General features: G+C 42.0%; 1 pseudogene; it reads left to right on the top strand.

Annotated features, from left to right (window-relative positions):
- The window catches only part of LOC117442449 (sodium- and chloride-dependent betaine transporter-like), a 95,285-nt pseudogene that overhangs the window by 46,252 nt on the left and 28,977 nt on the right, over positions 1-20,056 (top strand).

Raw genomic sequence — 20,056 nt, 5'->3', positions numbered from 1 at the left:
GGTGGAAGCAGGGAGAGGAACATGCCTTTCCCATGCCCTGATCCCTGCCGAGTCGACGCACAACTGTTGATTGGTGTCAGTGCCAAAAATAACTTTTTAGGAGCAATGCGCTCATGGTATAGATGTGGCGCATACATCTTAATTCCTACTCTTTTCCCTAACCCTCTCCTAAGGGAGTGCATGTACGTAGTAGGGCTGTGCATCTTCACTGGTCTCACGATTCGATTCGATTACGATTATCCTGTCAACGATTCGATTCGGTTCGATATCCCGGTGCATCCCGGTGCATCTTGATTCATACCAATGCGTTGCATCCTCAATTTTCTATATTACTGCACATGGCTTATTTTTCATCAATGCATACATGCAGTAAATACATATGAACTCTCTTTTTATTATTTAGAAAGTGCTTCAGAAATCAATAACATAAATGTCTTGACATTAATTTATAAACCAAAATAAATGAATTGTATAGGTCTAGCCTCCGTGTGTGAAGTTGTTCCTTCCTCAAAAACAAAAAGCTAATGCTTCTGCAGTCTAGCTGCAGCTTCTAGCCACGGCCTTCTGTTAAGAAAGGACACTGAAGGTCCTGAATGAGGCATCACACACAGGACGTGAGTCTGAACACAGCAGACAACAGGAGTATTTACAACAGCATATACAAACTAAAATACTGCATGTGGGTGCACACTTACATTCTCTGTTTTACTGTTACATAAATCCAATGAATGAAAGATAAAATTAGCTTCATTATATCTCAGTGATTAAGTGAATAATAAAGTTTCTATCGGGTCACTATAAGCATGTCACTCATTATTTTCAGGGAAGGGGCGGGGCTTGGAGGAACGGAGAGGAGACGGTGATCGCGGAAGCTTTTTTCCTCCTGCCTTCACAAACTTTACACACGTATATATCATCTGAAAATTGCTAGAGGACATTCATACTCTGCAATCCAAGACTTAATTAAATCCACCAAAAACCTGACATGATTGTAACGCGATTATTTTTGAAAAACATAAATCCCTGTCTGTGTCTCTGAGCCGCAACAACACGGAGTGATTCAGAGCGGGTCCTTCTGCTGCTGGTTCTGGACTGGTGTTCTTGTGTTGGTGGATAAAGCAGACTGCTCCGTGTTCGGTGTTGCTGTGCCGCTGTCACGTATGTTCCCTGATCTCTGCGTCACCGACCGATTTGATATTAAAGTGACAGAAAAAACGTTATAGTAAAGCCGCGGCCGGAAAATCAGGAAGCAACGTTACTACTCTATAACCGATTATCTTCCGTCACTGCATCGAGACCGAATCGTCCACGTCCGCATCGCAATGCATCGTAGAAACGATTATTTTCAACACCCCTAGTACGTAGACACATTGTGCCAGCATTTCAGAAGTGGGGGGGGGCAAAAAGTGCGTATAAACTTTAAACTAAAACTTTGTTTATTTGAAATCAGATGAAAACAAACTGTAACGGAACCTTCTGTGTTACCTATGATTACTATACGCCTTACATTCATAATTTCAGCGGAGGGAGGGGAAGCGGCACTGTGGAACAGCAGAGTGGCGAGTGAGAGCTGTCATATTCCCTTTACAAGCTTAAAAAATGCCTGTAGCTAATGAGATTGAATATAACAATCAAAAATAACAAAATATACACAGCTAGATCAGATTTGTAGATGCAACTTTAGAGTAGAGGAGAATTATTGAAACGGGATGTGTACAGTATTCCGCGGCATCCTTTGCTGCGAAAATGTGGGGCAGGGCTGTAAAGTGGGGGGGCCAATGGCCGGCGCCCTTGCGTTGTGCCTCTCCACCTCTGTTCCTTACTTAAGTCAAATAAGATGGTGTGTAAAACTACACTGCCCAGCCAAAAAAAAGTAACCACTTTGATTTAACTAGGCCAGTAGTTAAGGACTTTCCACGGGATAATAACTGAAGTATAAAAGAATGCATGACTGAAGTGATGGAGACCATGTTGAAGGCAAACAAAAAGGAAATAACTCAAGCAAATCCCCCTCTCAGGTTCCACAGCAACCAGAAGAACATAAATACTGGCTGGTGATTTGATTAATCAGCTTTGTGATGGAATAAAAAATGCACAGTGCATTTCCTTAGCTGTGGGTGAGTCCACTGACACCACTGGCAATGCTCAGTTGCTGGTGTTTGTGAGTTTTTATGATGAGGCAAAGGGGGAGTTTTTTGAAGATGTGTTGGGCCTGACGAACCTCAGTGGACACACAAGGGGGCAAGACATTTATAAAGTAATAATGGGAATGCTGAATGAAATAGGGTGCAGCTGCCTTTATTCATAACTGTGCAGCTCTTACACTGCGACTCTGAGGGATCAAGCACAGACACAATAACAATGAAAACTGCTGCATACAGATTAGTTTTGTTTTTGCAACCTTGTGTTAAGAATCTTGTTACAATTGTTTAAAAGTTTGAATGACCGTAATAAACGGACCTTTGTCTTATTGAAACATTTATTTTGGACCTTTAAGATTTGTATTTGAGTACCCCTGGCTTAGACTGTCGGGGGACACCTTACTTCTTCCTTCTGTCTGTATTAGGGTGACCAGATCCCAACAAACCAAATGTGGGACAAGGAGTATGGTTGTGTGGGACAATGTGGGACACCCTCTCAACAGCACCCCCCAACCCCCGTAAAAAAAAAACGTAACAAATATATAACAACAGAGCAGAAAGTGAAGTCAAAATGCAATTTTTTAATAAAGAAAAGTAAACTAAGGCTAACCAAGGCAGCAGGCATTATTCACTTCAAGTGTTTGGAAATGCATCTTCTTAATTCAACAATTAATAGATAAAATGAAACCAACACTGGCCAGGAGGGAACAGAAACATAATAATACATAAAATAAAATAGCTTTCAGTTTTGTCCATCACAGTAACAGAAGGTGGGCCCCCACATATTTTGTCACCTAGAACCACTGGTGTCTTTGACTCTGTCAAACAACTCTCCACAGAGGCAGGGGCAAGCACATCTGTTATTATGGACGCTGCTTTTGTACGACCACATGACATTTTCTTTACTACCTCAGAGTCTGGAAAAATGGTCGGCGCTAGCTAGCTGTGTTACCACAGTCATTTGACCGGTATGAATGGGAGTGTTGCACTGTATGGTAAACACTGGTTATTTCTGCTGCTGTTACCTTGTATGAGTGACCATCATTTTTTGGTTTGAGTAGGAATGTCTCCATAGAGTGGGATGTCTCTTTTTGAGCGACACGTTTCTTGTGAGAATCGCATTCTCTGTGTCTTTTGACGTCGTATTCACTGCCATGTGACATTTAAAAATTACTCTTGCAAAGATTGCAAAAAACTCTCTGAGAGTCGCCCTGCACTGTCTTCACCCACGGGTAGGCCTACGTGTCTTCCCAGTCTTTGTTGTATGTGCATCTTCTTTTCTTCTTAGCTGTAGTTTCAGTTTCCTCCATTTTCCATAACCTGCTGCGTCGCCTGCGTTCGTTGTTGTTGTTTGGCGCAGGGGGGGGGGGGGGATGTGAGTGAGTTACTCTCATTGGTTAACACTTGACCAGCACCCGCCGTGTGTTACAGTTTGATTGACAGCAAACACAGCCCCCTGGTGATAGCCTTCCCTGCTTTCTCAACAGCCATTGGATGAATCTGATTTTAAAGAAAAGCGTTTTAGCCAATAAAAATGAAATATGCGGGGCATCGTCTCAATTTGCGGGACGCACCAAAAGTCGTGAAAATGCTGTGCAGTCCCGCGCAAAGCGGGACATCTGGTCACCCTAGTCTGTATGTACCTGTGTACTCTCATGTTCCGATTAACCCAGCTTCCCCAAAATGTCTTCCTGTTGATCCTGTTGCTGCGGTCCTGTGTCCTGGATCCTCTATCCTGAGTTCTGGATTTGAGTCCTGGACTTCGAGTCGTGGCTGAACCAGTCTCTGCGGTCCTGCCTGACTCTCATCATACTACTTCCCTGATGGCTCCCACAGGATTGTTGACATCCTCGTGGATTCATCGTCTTATTACAGACACATGCATTTCCAAACATTTGGTCTACCTATGCTGTAAATGTATTATCTCTTCGATTTACACACAACATCTATTGCACGTCTGTCTGTCCTGGGAGAGGGGTCCCTCCTCTGTTGCTCTCCCTGAGGTTTCTCCATGTTCCCTTTAAACTGTGGGTTTTCTCTGGAAGTTTTTCCTTGTACGATGTGAGGGTCTAAGGACAGAGGGTGTCGTATTGTCATACTGATATTCTGTACAAACTGTGAAGTCCACTGAGACAAATATAACATTTGTGATATTGGGCTATATAAATAAACATTGATTGATTGATGTGATGACTACTTCCATTCTTGGAAGGATAATAAATACATGTATCCTGATTATTGAAGCTCAAGCCGGTGACGAGTGATATTTTCCTAACAATGCCACCTGTAGTTTTGCAAAGAAAACGTACACATTCCAAGTTTGATTGGGATTAAAGACATTGTCCACTCTCCTCTAAAATATTAGACAGAACTCCAATGACATGAATTTTTTCTATCTGTGTTTGTGCCCTTGGATTTATATAAATGTATTTTTTACCCGTTACAACCTTTCTGCAGGTATCCTACCAGGTGCAGGATGTACATCTCCTGGCAGCTGTACAATTGATTCCTCTTAATTCAAATGAGCTATCTACCATTGTGCATGTTGTTGTATTGTTCATGTGCAGTATAACATATTAAGTAGACCTCTACAAACAGGTCACATAATAAACATAGAGGATTTTTTTGATTCATCTCAGGTGGTGTATTTCACGGCTGTGTTCCCCTATGTGATGCTGGCCATCTTGCTGGTCAGGGGGTTGACGTTGCCGGGGGCCTGGCAGGGTGTGGTCTACTACCTGTATCCAGATCTTTCTCGCCTGGTGGACCTTCAGGTAGACCCTGCACAGTTTCACACCTACCTGAATTGAATACACAAAAGAACGTAGATGAAACAAGATCCTCCTGTGACTGATATAATGCTGATAACCTAAATACGTGTTTTTTAAATCTTTCTTCATGAGGTGTGGATGGAGGCTTGTGCCCAGGTCCTCTTCTCCTATGGCATTGCAACAGGAACCCATATCACAATGAGCAGTTACAACAAAGTTACAAACAACTGTTACAGGTTAGTCATGTGATCAGTAGCTCCATTAATATATTGGAAGCTTTTGTTGATTGGGTTTTATTTTCTTTGAGTATCTGCCACGTACTGGGTTATATAATAATGTATAACTACATTCAAACAATACTAAGAAATAGGGGATGAAGTGTAGCTTTGCTTTCTTTTGTAAATGTCAAAGACGAAAACTAGAACTACCTTAAGATATAGATACATCTAGGGGCAATACGAACATCGAAACTACCTAAGGACGGATTGTCCGCCCAACAACATAAAGTCTATTACTGTCAGTACATTTTCCCACTGAGTTCTGCTCTGCATGCTGTGCTTTGTGTTTGTGTATGCAGGGACAGTGTGTGGTTATGTGTGCTCAATAGTTGCATCAGCTTAGCTTCCGGGTTTGTAGTCTTCTCATGTCTCGGATTCATGGCCGAAAAACAGGGCATTCCCATCGAAAAGGTTGTCACATCAGGTACGATTTTCAAGTGCAAAGCTACCATCTCTACCATCTCTCTCAGAATCAAAAGTACCCTCACAACAATTCAAATGTCTCTTCTGTCCTCGCAGGCGCGGGGCTAGCATTCATCGCTTTTCCTCAGGCTGTTGCCATGATGCCCGTGCCTCAGCTGTGGGCCGCCTGCTTCTTCATTATGCTCATTCTGTTGGGACTGGACAGTGCGGTAAGATACACCACAAACGGTTGGTGTCCTTCACATAGGATTAACTTAAGATATGCTGCAACTGTTTATGCTGTATCCGTAAACATACATGTAAAACATTGGCAAATTTAATATTGGAGAATTAATATAATATAATATGATGGCAATGTAGTCGGTCAGTCAGTCGACCACTTTAATATACACTAAAATACCTTTAACACTAGAACCGCCAGAGGTCGCTGTATACCTAAAACCGCCAACGGGTAAAATGTACCCACTATTGATTTTCAAGTTACAATGTTCTTTTATTTATCATACAGAACAGTGAGTTTTGATCGCACAGGGAGGAAACTTATACCAATAGAATCTGTGGACTCTCAGCTTTTCATATGACATAGTTTGTGCAGATAGGATGAAGTATAGAATATCGCTACCAGTGCTGAATTAACGCTTGGTGTTAGACTTGTGTTTTGTTTAGGTACAAATCTCTCTATCTATCTATCTATAACTATCTATCGATCCATCTGTAATGTTCTGTTCTATGGACATATAATTGTCTACATAAACAGACGACGCGGACCACTTCTCTCATTCCGAGTGTCCATCTTTATTTAACTGGCACGTAACCTGCATGTATTACGTCCTCAACGTGAGCTCAGTCATCCAAGATCTTGTATTCTCCAAGATGTTACACTATCTATAACTATCTATCTGTCTGTCTATCCATCTCTCAATCTCTCTCTCTGATAAGGACCGCAGTAGACAAAAGGCGTTGCTATAGCAACACGTCATGTTTACGCTGCATTTTCTATGAAGTAAATATTACCCGCTGGCGGATATAGGTATAAATGGCTTTTTTTTGGGCGATTTTTTCAATCTGACTTCATATTGACAATTGTTAACAACAGAGGGTGCTACATAACACACTTTCAGGAAAAGTCACAGACTGGGAGACTTTAATATGTTATAGAAAAAAAGTTACATACAATCAAAAAACTGCTACGGGTAAAATGTACCCGTTGGCGGTTCTAGTGTTAAAAACGATGGATGGATTGCCATCAAACTCCACAAAATGATGAATTCCCGGACTTTCTTCTGACATATTTTTCTTTTAGTAAAAACTTACTACCTCTGACTTTTCATCCAGCATCCACATTTTAATTACTCTTTGGTTCAAGATGGAACCAATAGCTAACATTCCTAACCAACTCAGCTATACTTGTTGATAGACTTAGAATAAGCTTTCTGGGCCAGGGATTTATAAGGCAAGGCAAGTTTATTTACACTGAACAAACATATAAATGCAACACTTTTGTTTTTGCTCCCATTTTCCATGAGATGAACTCAAAGATCTAAAACATTGTCTATATACACAAAATAACCATTTATCTCAAATATTGTTCACAAATCTGAAAAAATCTGTGATAGTGAGCACTTCTCCTTTGCCGAGATAATCCATCCCACCTCACAGGTGTGGCATATCAAGATGCTGATTAGACAGCATGATTATTGCACAGGTGTGCCTTAGGCTGGCCACAATAAAAGGCCACTCTGAAACGTGCAGTTTTGCTTTATTGGGGGGGTCTGAAAACCAGTCAGTATCTGGTGTGACCACCATTTGCCTCACGCAGTGCAACACATCCTCCTTCAGGTTGTTGATTGTGGCCTGTGGAATGTTGGTCCACTCCTCTTTAATGGCTGTGCCAAGTTGCTGGATATTGGCAGGAACTGGAACACGCTGTCGTATACGCCGATCCAGAGCATCCAAACATGCTCAATGGGTGATATGTCCGGTGAGTATGCTGGCCATGCAAGAACTGGGATGTTTTCAGCCTCCAGGAATTGTGTACAGATCCTTGCAACATGGGGCCGTCCATTATCATGCTGCAACATGAGGTGATGGTCGTGGATGAATGGCACAACAATGGGCCTCAGGATGTCGTCACGGTATCTCTGTGCATTCACAATGCCATCAATAAAATGCACCTGTGGTTGTCGTCCATAACATAAGCCTACCCTTACCATAACCCCACCACCACCATGGGCGACTCGATTCACAACATTGACATCAGAAAACCGCTCACCCACACGACGCCACACACACTGTCTGCCATCTGCCCTGAAAACCGGGATTAATCCGTGAAGAGAACACCTCTCCAACGTGCCAGACGCCATCGAATGTGAGCATTTGCCCACTCAAGTCGGTTACGACGACGAACCGGAGTCAGGTTCGAGACCCCGATGAGGACGATGAGCTTCCCTGAGACGGTTTCTGACAGTTTGTGCAGTGTGTGGTTACACGTGGTCTGCGGTTGTGGGGCCGGTTGGATGTACTGCCAAATTCTCTGAAACGCCTTTGGAGACGGCTTATGGTAGAGCAATGAACATGTAATTCACGTGCAACAGCTCTGGTGGACATTCCTGCTGTCAGCATGCCAATTGCACGCTCCCTCAAAACTTGCAACATCTGTGGCATTGTGCTGTGTGATAAAACTGAACATTTTAGAGTGGCCTTTTATTGTGGCCAGCCTAAGGCACACCTGTGCAATAATTATGCTGTCTAATCAGCATCTTGATATGCCTCACCTGTGAGGTGGGATGGATTATCTCGGCAAAGGAGAAGTGCTCACTATCACAGATTTGTTCAGATTTGTGAACAATATTTGAGAGAAATGGTTATTTTGTGTATATAGAAAATGTTTTAGATCTTTGAGTTCATCTCATGAAAAATGGGAGCAAAAACAAAAGTGTTGCATTTATATTTGTATTCAGTGTATTACCTATCAACACAGATATCGGCAAAGCTACTGGCAGGCAGGGCCCCGGCTCGTCCTGGAAATAGTTGAGAGTGCCATACACCCTTGAGCCTGGACCCAGCACATATCAGTTAGAGTTTGCTGCGTTGTGTACACACACATTCTTATCAGGCTTTGGAGACTGCAGATGCTGTCTTGAAGGGGGGGGAGGTGGTTGACGTAGGCACGGTGATGAAGACGGGGGAGATGGTTCGGTGCTTGTGGTGGGGGTCGTTGAGGGGCGGGGGTAAAGGACATGCTGCTAACCCTGCATATCGCCTTCATGCGGTCATTGATCTCCAGGAAGGATTTGGTGCCAACCCTCTGTATCTCCTTCATGTGGTCGAACTCCAGGAGGGTGGGCGAGGGTGAAAGGGAGAGTAGAGAGAGCTGGGGGGTGAAGGAAGAGTATCCTCAAAGGTTATAGGGGGGTTGAAGGGGGGTGGAGACTCCTCCATTTGTGTCATATGTCTCCCATAATCAAGACATTCCTCAGGCGGCTGCAGTGATACTTCTTCAAGGTTTTCTGAGCGATATGTTGTGTCTTTCTCTTGTTTTGATTCCTCGACCCGCTTGTCTTTGGCAGAGGGAACATATTGATGACGCAGGCAGTTGAATATGTTCGAGATAAACAATTTCACTCCTGACTGGTTCAGGCAAACTCCATCTGCCTTAAAAAGATGTCTGCGGTCCCAGAAAAAGTAAAAATTGTCAATAAAATGGACAGAATGGTCAGTACAGGCAGTTGAAAGCCAGGTGTTCAGTGCACACAATCTGCTGAATCTCTCCACTCCTCTTCTGACTGGCGGTAGAGGGCCACTGATGAACACCTCCGCATTTAGAGGGCTGACAGTTTCCAAGAAACATTTAAATTCTTCTTTCAGCACTTCTGACTGTTGTTTCACAACATCATTTGTTCCAATGTGCAGCACCACATTTTTCACAGTTGGATGTTCAGCCCAAATATGCAGGATCTTCTCAGTCAAGTCAGAAACCACATCCTTGGGAAAACAGAGATTAGATTAGATTAGAATATTTAATGACCACACAGCCAGGCTGGTGGAATTCGTGTTCAGTGCAGATTATTACAGCTTGTTCCATACAATTCAACATACAATATCAGACAATAAAAAGTACAACACACAGCACAGGGAAAATACATACATCATGACATATATACATAAAGTTCAAGGTGTGATGGATTGTGATTGTTCATTGGGGTTACTTAGAGTCCATTTAGTGTCCGTATTGCAAAGGGAAAGAAGCTGTTTTTGAAGCGGGTGGTTTTGGTGGACAGTGACCTGTAGCGCCTCCCTGAGGGCAGAAGTTGGAAGACATGGTGAACTGGGTGGGAGGGGTCAGAAGTGATTTTCTTTGCCGTTGTGACAGTTCGTTGGTGGTGAAGTGATTCGAGTGATGGAAGGGGACTTCAGGTGGTTTTTGATGCTTTATTGATGATACGTTGAAGTTTATTCCGGGAGTGGGTGTCTGAACTGCTGTACCAGACTGTGATGGATGATGTGAGGATGCTTTGGATGATGGATGTGTAGAACTGGATTAGGAGATGTTTCCTCACACTGTATTTCTTGAGCTGCCGCAGACAGAATAGCCTTTGGTTGGCTTTTATTCTTGAGCTGCCGCAGACAGAATAGCCTTTGGTTGGCTTTTTGTAGATGTGGTCTGTGTTGGTCTTCCATTTGAGGTTATTGATTAAAGAGTACTTTGGTGTTGTTCTTACTACACAGACTTTTCACATCACGCACAATCAGAGTTTCAGGCCCAGACACCAATTTGATGACTTTGGACTCGACTTGACAAAATCACAAAACACTTGCGACTCGACTTGGACTTGAACACCAATGACTCAGGACTTGACTTGGACTTGGAAAAAAAACTGAGTCAAGCAAAATAAAATACATTTTAAAAATAAAACTATAAATTGCAAACAAATCATTTGTGTAATCATGTAAACTATAAGTATTTTTTCTTTGTTTTAACATTAACATTGTTTTTGTTTGCAGTTCTCGTTTCTTCTTTCTCAATGATCAGACTGTTGCTCTCGCTACAGCTCTTCTCGTTTGCGCTCCCTCATTTTTTGTTTGAGATTTTGACACAAACATCCCAGGTGGGCGGGACTTTCAGGGGTGTGTCTTCATTGACTACTCAGTTTTTGAGTGACAGCCCACTACACCAAAGATCATACTCTGACTCATGCAGCAAACTCTGGAGTCCACTCGGCCACGTTAGTGTTGGTGTCTCCTGAGGAGTTTTCATGAACATATCGGACTTCTCTTATGGATTGCTGTGCATTATAGTTGTGTTGTGTAGTTTATACTTTATTCCAACTTTAAATATTGTAATACCTGAACACACTGCTGCTGTTAATTAATTTCCCAATTTGGGATTGAAAAGTGTCTGTCTGTCTATGTATTTATTTTATAGATAAAAAAAAGACATCTATGTATTTTCAAGCTAAAAGTGAAATGTAACATGTTTTCAAAGACATGTTACATTTCAAAAGCAAATTGCTATGTTTAGGACAAACAATTAAAGACTGCTTTAATTTTACAAATTCTACAATATAAAAGTGGCATATTTGCTTTATGAAACAGACCTGACCTAGGCTGCATACCAACACAATTAGGAACATGCTCACATCTTACTATGTTGGTCTGAAGTGCTGAAGCATTCAAACACAATGGATACAAACTGTGTTGTCTCATTCTATATCCTGTGAGAAAATGATATACCTTTAGCATTAAAAACTCTACATACTATTCCTAGCCTGAGGAATATCTGAATAATCAACAGATTTGAATGTAATCTCTAACATTTTCATGTAGAATAAAGACAATAGAGTGATTATACATATTACATTTATTGAAATTTGAACCAGAAGATGAAGTCTCAAAGAATGTTTTGAATAAAAGGACATAAAACAAAAAGGTGGATAATAATATCTATTAAATGTATATGTAAAGACATTTGGTCAAATGAAATGACACTGAGCCAGTGATAAGTAATAGCAACGCCCAGCGTGGATGGAGATGGTGCAGGTCTTTCTTCATGCCCCCTCAGTGGATCTAATGCTGTCCCCTCAGAGGAAGTGGGAAAACAGGATAAGACCTCTGGACGCCACGCTGTCTCAATGATCCACACTGTTAATATGAGAGGAAAATAAATGTTTTAGGAAATGAAAAATACGGACGGTCGGTTTTCCTACAAAGTTAACTCAGCCTCCATTGATTTTCATATCAAATTAGCGTGTTAATAAAATAAGCTATCATGGCTTATACTTGCATATCTAAACAGAATCATGAAAGCCTGTTGGTAGAGTCAGGCACACGAGTCAGTTTGAGTGTGTGCGCCGGTGTCTGAACGCTCACTCACTGCTCGCTTTGTAGCTAACTGTTCCTGCTATTAGGCTACTTAGCTTGCATTGTTATGGATCTAAAGTTAGCAAAAGCTAACTTTCATAGCACAGCTTTTCTTTTCTTCACTTCTCACTTAACACATCTGTTAGCATCTAGCTCTCTTGCTTACACACTTTTAGCCATCCCTGCTTATACAAGTAGTAGTTTTAGTTGTCTGCGATCTGCGGAGGCCTACTCCCACCTGTCGAGTATGGCTGTACTGAGGTGTTTTTCCTCCGGAGACGTCGCGAAGAGATGTCGCGGCTTCACCTGTTGCTACATGCGATCTGCGATTCACGGAGGCCTGCTCGTCGCGAAGAGATGGAGCAGCTCCACCTGTTGCTGCCTGCGATCTGCGATCTACGGAGGCCTGCTCCCACCTGTAGAATACGGCTGTACTGGAGAGGTTTTTTCCCCGGTGTCGTCGCGGAGAGACGGAGTGGATCCACGCTTCGGGCTTGGCCTGCTTCCACCGGGCGTGTGCTGCTGTGCGGAGGACGATTTTACCACCGCTGGGGCCTGCTTTCCACCTGTCCTGGTTCTACTGTTGCAGAGGCCTGCTTTCACCCCGGGGTCTGGGAAAATGGCCCATATCGGGATTCTGCTGTGCCTGTTAACTGTTTTGGACTATGAGAAGATCTCTAGTCATTCTGAGAAGTCTACTGGATTCAGGTCTTTTCTGCCACCCGCAGTGGGCATCCCCTGCAAAGGTTCGGATGTGTTGCTCAAACAATTACCGGTTGCCTTGTCACAGACAATCTGCTCGAAAAAATATGTTTGTCTTTTTTGTTTTCCTGCGATGATGGTTCTTCAGGACTGCTTCTTAAGCTCAAATCACACTCTCGCAGACTTTTCCAGTGTTTCTAAATTAGATGACAATGTATGTGTGTCGTTTAAGAGGAAAAGACACCTGGTTTTTCTGTTGTTATTACTGTCAGGAAATGTACAACCTAACCCTGGTCCGCCCAGTAGTAGATGTCAGATCGCTACTCCTGCTGATTTTATAGCTAGGTCTGGGTTGGGTTTCATCCACTTGAATGTGCGCAGTCTAGATTTTGTCCGTATCTGGGCGAGCTCGACTGACGCTGACATCATTATTTTATCAGAAACATGGCTAAACAAATCTATTTTGGCCTCTGACATTGCCTTAAATGAAAACCCTTTTAGTTTGACCCCTTTTACTGTTGATGTTGTTCGTGAAGCTTTAACCAAGTTAGATCCTAAGAAACCGGCTGGCCCAGACAACGTAGAACCTTTCTTTTTAAAGATAGCTGCAGGTTGTATTGCTCCACCTCTCACTACTATTTTTAACCTCTCCCTCAGCTCAAACACAATTCCAACATTTTGGAAGTCAGCGTATGTCCTGCATTTGCTAAAAGGAGGGGAGGCCACCTTATTAAATAACTATAGGCCAATCTCTAAGTTGTCAGTTCTGGCTAAGGTTCTTGAATACTTAGTGAGTGAACAGGTAAAGGTGTTTTTATGTACAAATGACATCCTGTCTAAGCATCAGTCAGGCTTCAGAAAGCAACATAGCACCATCACTGCCACAATGAAAGTGGTGAATGATGTGGCGAGTATTTTATCTAAAAAGCAGAGTTGTGCAGGTCTATTTATTGACCTGTCAAAAGCGTTTGACACCGTCAATCATCACATTTTAAAGCAGAGGCTAGCCAGTATAGGCATGTCCAGCCATGCAGTAGGTGGTTTGTAAACTACCTCTCTGAAAGGTCCCAATGTGTTCATTTTGATGGGCTGTCTTCTGAGTGGTTGAACATTGCAAATGGTGTTCCCCAAGGTTCTGTTTTAGGTCCACTTTTATTCTCCATCTACATCAACAGTTTAGGTGAAGATGTGGATGAAGCTACTTTACATTTGTATGCGGATGATACCGTGATGTACTGTGCAGGTCCCTCGATTAAGGAGGCTGGTGTTAAATTACAGGCTGTTTTTAACATTATTCAGACTCAGCTCTCTGAACTAAAGCTTCTTTTAAATGTTGAGAAAACCAAGGTAATGCTCTTTTCAAAAGCAAAAAAGACACCAGAGCCTGTTTTAGATATTGTAACTACGCAAGGAACAAAACTTGAAGTTGTTGCCTGTTACAAATACCTTGGTATCTGGCTCGATAATTGTCTCACTTTTAAACTTCATGTCAATAACCTGCTTAAAAAGCTGAGGGTTAGGCTAGGTTTCTCCTTCAGGAACAAGTCCTGTTTCTCGCTTGAGGCCAGGAAAAGGCTAGTCACTGTGACCTTTTTACCTGTGCTGGACTATGGTGATTTGATGTATATGAATGCACCTGCCAATTGCCTGGTCAAGTTAGATGCTGCGTATCACAGTGCACTGAGATTTGTGACAAACTGTAAAGCATTAACCCGTCACTGTACCCTGTATGCAAGGGCTGGTTTGCTTTCACTAACTGTACGGAGGCTCAGTCACTGGTACATTTTTATATACAAAGCCATGTTAGGGAAACTTCCATCTTATATCTGCTCCCTGATCTCACGGAAAAGTGTAAGTGGCTACTGCCTGAGATCGAATGCTGTGGTTTTATTAAATGTGTCAACTGCTAGGACTGTCTTAGGGAAGACAGCTTTTAGATGCGCAGCTCCTCTGTCTTGGAATAGTCTGCAAATTAAATGGAAACTGAACAATCTGGTGCCACTAAATGTTTTTAAAGCTCGGTTAGATGCTACTCAATCGGAAGCTATTGGTACCTGTTTATGTGGATGATTATGTAAATGATGCTGTATGATGTCCTTTTGTTGTTCTATTTATGTTTTTATGTTTCATGTGAACTAGTTGAGCAGGTCTCCCTTGAAAAAGAGGTCAATGATCTCAATGGGATTTATCTGTATAAATAAAGGTTTGAAATGAATGAAAAAATAAAGAAACAGACCGTATAGTACAGCACAAACAACACAAATGATCAATACTTACATATATGTTATTTATTTATATTATAATAATTGAAATGCTGGTTCTTCTGCGGGTGTTCTATCCACGCTCAGCTACCGCACCACAGCTGCACTGTACAATCGCTGGAGGACTGGGCTGTAACTCAAAAACTGAGTAGCCAATGGGGACGCACCCCTGAAAGTCCCGCCCACCTGGGAGGTTTGTGTCAGAATCTCAAACAAAAAGTGAAGGAGCGCAAATGAGAAGAGCTGCAACGAGAGCAAAAGTCTGATCATTGAGAAAGAAGAAACAAGAACTGCAAACAAAAAGATATGTTAAAACAAAGAAAAAATACTTATAGTTTACATGATTACACAAATGATTTGTTTGCCATTTTTATTTTTGAAATGTATTTTATTTTGCTTGACTCAGTTTTTTTCTTCTTTTAAACTCATAGTTTTGCTTTATTCTGAGAAAGTGTTGCTTTATCTTTATGATACAAAACTAATCCCATAGGAGAGGAGACTCCAGTCGGGGGGAGCAGAATCTTCAGCCGCTCCTACTCTTGCTGTGAATCCATGCAGGCAGGGGCGGGACTTTATTTTGCTGAGCCACCATGCGGCCAATCATATGCGAGGACACACTAGGATCATACCATTATGTGAAAGAAGGGTGGGGGGCAGACGCTCCAAAGACAGCAGGTGTAGTGGTACTAGCCAGCTACAGAGTGACAGGGAGACGGGGAGCCGGATTTAAATGCAAGCACGTAGGAAAAAGTCAAGAATTTAGCAAAAACCGAAAAAAGAAGCAGCGTCTGGCTGCATTTCAATGATATTGGAGAAAGCAAAGCTGAGTGCAGGATTTGTCAAATGAAAATAAACTTCAGAGCAGGTTTTTTTTTGTTGGTAACCACTAAGGATTTATTGTCAGAGGTGGTTCAGGAATTGTACTTGAGTAAAAGTACCTGAGTGTACAATAAAAAGTCCTGAATTCAAAATGTTACTCAAGTAAAAGTACAAAAGTATTAGCATCAAAATATAGTTAAAGTACCACCTGCAGAGGTATGTAGATTCAGGTGTTCTTTTCCCCATAGAGACCGCCTCGCTGCACATTATCCCTTGCATAAAGATAGATTGTGGGTCCCTTATAACATGTTGTACACAGTGGAAATAAACATTCTGGTCACCTCAACATCAGGGATCTTATCAATTAAACTCATTCTGAATCAAACCGTCACAGTAGCCTTACCTTACTGATCCCTCTTAAAATAGAAGAAAAACATGTTACTTTACCAGCAGAGAGAAAATGGATTATTAATGTGACTAACAAAGAGCAGTTTGATTATTAAGTATTATATCTGTTATTCGATGTCATTACATTCGGTGAAAAGCACACAATGACTTGTTTAAGACTCGTTTTGTCAAAGTTTAGGGCTTGACTTGAACTTGCCCATCCTGACTTGAGACTTGACTCGGACTTGAGCGCAAAGACTTGAGACGGACTTGCAAAACAATGACTTGGTCCCACCTCTGCTAAATAGCATGCAGTACCAGGCTTTAGCTGTTGCTAGGCCACGCTACTGTAAGACTGAGGTCGTCGTAAAAATATTGAAATATGGCTGAAACCCTCCATCTATTTACGAAGAATAACTGTCCCAGTGATAAATTAATGTCCGGGAGCTGCTGCTCGAAGTTTTCAGAAAAGAAAAATAGCAAAATCAGCATAAATAAGTAAGCAGAGGCAAGAGCAAGCAGAAACGCGTCTGCACTGTAAGAAAGCAGGAAGCACTCTTCTTGTACACATACAAGAACGTGTTTTTCCGTTACCCTCCTGCATTCACACAGAAATAAACAGAAAGGTAAGAAAAAGAAGACGACAAAGCCTAAAAAGAAAAATGGATCTGAGCAGGAATCACAATTGAGCTCTAAAGGTACATTCACACAAAACGCGATGCGATTTTTTCGTGTGTCACGATTACATGTAAAGTAAATGCAAAGCCGCGGATAGACTGCAGTTGCGCGAATGGCGCAATTGGCGAGAGTTAAAATGTTTCAACTCGAGCGACAAATTTGCGTGATGCTGTCTCGCAAAAAGCCAATCAGCGTTCAGAATGTCTGACTCTCGTCACTGACGTTGAATCAGAAAACCAAAACAGCAGCCTTTGGCTCTGGGAGACAGCACACAGAGCTCACAGCTCCTCATATCTGTTCAGAAACTAGAGAGAAGTTATTAATGTACAAATCACACAATGTCTGTGGCATGGTTAATATAGTCGCTGCTTTATTCATTTCTGTATGCCCCGCCTCCTCACCCGGGCGTCTTGTTGGAGTGACGTGACTAGGATTGTTATTCACGTCGGTGGTAATGATGTTCGTTTACGCCAGGGGTCTTCAACTAAAATTCAACGAGGTCCAGTTAGAGAAAATCTCCCCATGCAAAGGTCCGGAACATCAAAATGTCTAACTTGCTTCATGAATTATATTGAAGTGACTTGTAGCTTTATCAATGTCTGCATGTAATCAACAACTGACTGCTAATCAAATAAAGAAAGTACATTTCAAAAACAACAATATTTATTGTCAATTAACATTAAATACTGTGGATATGTGTAATGTTCCTCTTGGGCTGCATTTACAAATAAAATAGAGAAAATAAATAAAATAGCTTTTGAAAATATGTGCATCTTAAAAGTGCTTAATTTTAGATAAATAAAATAAAGTGTAGCAGCAGCTTGAGTTTCCCTTTTTCTTTGTTAACCGTTTCACATCATGACTTAACAGTTTCAGACGATTATAGAACATATCAGTCTTTACACATCATAACAATTGAATAGTTTTAAAGTTTCTCTTTCTTTCCCTCTTATATTGCAGTCCCTCACTCACTTTTTTTAAATTCAGTGTGAGAATTGAGCTGGAGCTTGTCCTGCCAGGAGTTTGTAAATCTGGGCTGAAATGGTGTCAGGGCCATTCTCATACACACATGCAGGTGCTCATTGGTTACAGTGATGCAAACACAGGTATGGTGAAAAAAGAGAGAACTATTCGAAGCAGGAAAAAAACAGCGTAATATACCATCTGACAAAGGCCTGTGCTATAATGCTTCAATTAACTGGCTATTCTTTATAATATACTCAGATCAATAGGAGACAGAGATGTTAAGTTAAAAATCAAGGGTTTTCATTATTATTTACAGCAGGGGTGGGGAACCTTTTTCCTTTCAATTTTTACAACATCCTCCGAGGGTCGTACAACTGATTAACTCAACCTCTGCTTAAAAAAACTAAAATCACAGCCCATTCATTTGGCCTTTCTTTCATGCTGTGCAAAGAAAAAGCAACCTCTTAATCCAGATATCTCACCATGACTCACGTATGCATACATGTGCATGGTGTGGCGTGACCACCAAAAAACAGAAATATATGGACACAAGATGTGTGCAAATGTATTTAGTATCCTATCCATGTGAACATGATTTAAGTGAGGGGGGGACCTAACCTCCTCTAGGGGGGTCCGTGGGCATGCTCCCCCGGGAAGATTTATTTTTAAATATTGAAGTTAAAAGCATCAATCTGGTACACTTTGAGAGCAACATTAAGAGATCTATGGATACATCTCTCAACATCCATATGAAACAGAACTGTAAGCATATTTTTCTTTTTGGATATTTTTACAAATCACTCCCCTTTTAAACTCTATTCTTGTTATTTTTAACACCTTTTTTGTTACTGTCATATAGTATTTTATACCTGTTTTTCATTTAGTCTCATTAATAACTATAATGATCATATCAAGGTGTGCCTTAACCTCACTGAGCTGAGGTTATTTGAGCCTCTCAGGAGAGAGCTCTCCTCCACCTGGTTGTAGAAAAGTTCTTTAAATTAGTTAGCATAGCTAGCTAACCAGATGGTAATAACAACAGATCGCCACTGTGCTTACAACTAAAGACACAGCCACGCAAACACTGCGGCATGTGTACGGCTCCTTATGGGTACTGCAATATTTGAAGAGCTGGAGCGGCGTTCCAGTGCCCTCTGTCAGCACTCCTTTCAGACGAGACATACCACGTGAAGACACGTTACGCTCGTGTTGTGTTCAAGGAACCTGTCCTTGGCCAGGAAAAATAGGCACTCGCTTGTTTAATTATTTTTGCGGTCTAGATTTCTTCTTATGTTTTGAAGTGAGAAGTTGTCCGGACGGACGGAGGGACTCCCCCCCCCCACCCCCACCCCCAAAACGAAAATGCTTCGATTCTCCACGAATTACACAAGTCACCCAAATCAGCATTAAAAAAGCGGGAGGCCCCTATTAATGTATTGATTATAGCTCCGGGTCCGTATAGGTCGGCGTCTGGGTCCGGATCCGGACCGCGGTCCGCCTGTTGCCGACCCCTGGTTTACGCCAATCAGAATGCACTAAACTTAATGTGGAGTCGGTATGTAGTTATGCTAAAACAATGTCGGACACCGTAATCTTCTCTGGTCCCCTCCCCAATCTGATCAATGATGACATGTATAGCCGCATGTCATCATTTCAGCGCTGGTTGTCTTGGTGGTGCCCAGCAAACAATGTGGGCTTCGTAAATAATTGCCCCGCCTCCTCACCCGGGCGTCTTGTTGGAGTGACGTGACTAGACACAACTGACTGGTCAAACTTCTGCGAGTAAAGCGATGCGTCCGATGTGAACGCACAATCAGGCGACATCATTTTCTTCTGGTTTCTGTGGGAGAGTTAGATTTGGAATGGCCACAATTTGCAAGACCCATTATCCCAAAAATACTTCTTGTCTTTGTGTCATTGGTCAGAACATTGAGAGTATGCCATGCATAACACCTAGGCTTCAATGGTGATTGTACCTCCAGTATTCACATAAGGCCCCATAATTCCTAAATCTTGTGAGCCATGTATGGAATGATTGTGAAAACCCAGCTAGGCTCATTACTTTTCTGTCTGCTTGTTTGTGTCAGTTTTCAGGTTTGGAAACGTTAACATCATCAATGATTGACATGTTCCCTGGACAGATGCGCAGACCTTGGCGCAGAGAAATTCTCCTCGTAGTCTTCAGCTCTTTCACCTTCCTGTTACAGATCCTTCTCACCACACAGGTACTAAACAGGCTGGCATTCCCCCTCCCACACACATTGGCTAAC

The sequence above is a fragment of the Pseudochaenichthys georgianus genome, unplaced genomic scaffold, assembly GCF_902827115.2.
Source record: "Pseudochaenichthys georgianus unplaced genomic scaffold, fPseGeo1.2 scaffold_431_arrow_ctg1, whole genome shotgun sequence".
NCBI lineage: Eukaryota > Metazoa > Chordata > Actinopteri > Perciformes > Channichthyidae > Pseudochaenichthys > Pseudochaenichthys georgianus.
This window is presented reverse-complemented; position numbering and strand designations above follow the sequence as displayed.